At 42.9% G+C, this 1,163-nt stretch overlaps 1 long non-coding RNA gene across 1 annotated transcript; it reads left to right on the top strand.

The window, feature by feature from the left end:
• The first annotated feature begins 207 nt into the window (after positions 1-207).
• On the top strand, positions 208-1,163 carry LOC130281864 (uncharacterized). The gene is made up of 3 exons (XR_008846140.1): positions 208-493; positions 594-758; positions 863-1,163. It is a non-coding gene; the product is annotated as an uncharacterized LOC130281864 (long non-coding RNA).

Genomic DNA, 1,163 nt, shown 5'->3' with positions numbered 1-1,163 from the left:
CGTCTGACTAGTGACTTCCTTCGCTCCAGACCGCAACGTCAGGGACGTCACTCGTCAGACGTCCCGGCGGCCAGCGCTGCTCATTGAGCCTACCGGAGTAGCATTGATCTATGTAAGAAACCTATGGGCCCAGACTGTTGGGGCAACCAAATGATATTACATATACAGAATGTCTGGTTAGGAGAAACAAATATAACGCACCCACAGGGAGTGGCGCCATTTTAATAAAAATTGTCAAAAACCTTAGATAACAGTCATACAGAATATATTAGAAAGCTTTTTGATTTTCAGCCAATCAGAGAGCAGCACTATTGAAATAGAACTCCCAGGAGGTAACAGCGTGTCACACATGTGATGTCATAACCATTGTCCACCAAAGAGCAGCACTGAGCAGAAATAACACTGCTCCTGTTCATTCTTCATCAGTGAGGGGCCGGTGCTGGACACTGTGTAGGGACGAGGGAATGCAAAGTCATACACATGACTGTGACTGGTAAGTGTTACATTGTTGTGTCCAAAAGATCTTTATTGCAGTTCCATGTGTATTTCTATGATAAACATGTAAATAATTTATCTTTTTTTTCTTATCTTAGATGCACTATTTCCAGGACATGGAGTAGCATTTCCGGACCTACAGCAAGACGTTGGATGAAGGCATAGCCCCAGAAATAACACTGCTCATGTTCATCAGTGAGGGGCCGGTGCTGGACACTGTGTAGGGACACGGGAATGCAAAGTCATGCACATGACTGTGACTGGTAAGTGTTACATTGTTTTGTCCAAAAGGTCTTTATTGCAGTTCCATGTGCATTTCTACGATAAACATGTAAATAATCTATCTTTTTTTTGTCCCCTATCTTAGATGCACTATTTCCAGGACATGGAGTAGCATTTCGGGACCTACAGCAAGACGTTGGATGAAGGCACAGGCCTAGGAATCATGCACATACACAGAAACATTTGCCAAAATTATAGAGGTAACCTCCTTTAGTATGCCCAGAGGAAGGGCACTACAGTAGCCATGGATTCCCTACAGGTTTCCTCCCCTCTGGAGGTTTTTCCTGTCCTGAGTATTAGTTACTGTACGCTCTTTGTGAGTGATGGGAGGTTACAAAAAATCCCCTACACAAACATTTTAATAAATTATAAATAAATTTCCTCTT

Source organism: Hyla sarda, chromosome 7 (genome assembly GCF_029499605.1).
Source record: "Hyla sarda isolate aHylSar1 chromosome 7, aHylSar1.hap1, whole genome shotgun sequence".
NCBI classification, from domain to species: domain Eukaryota; kingdom Metazoa; phylum Chordata; class Amphibia; order Anura; family Hylidae; genus Hyla; species Hyla sarda.
This window is presented reverse-complemented; position numbering and strand designations above follow the sequence as displayed.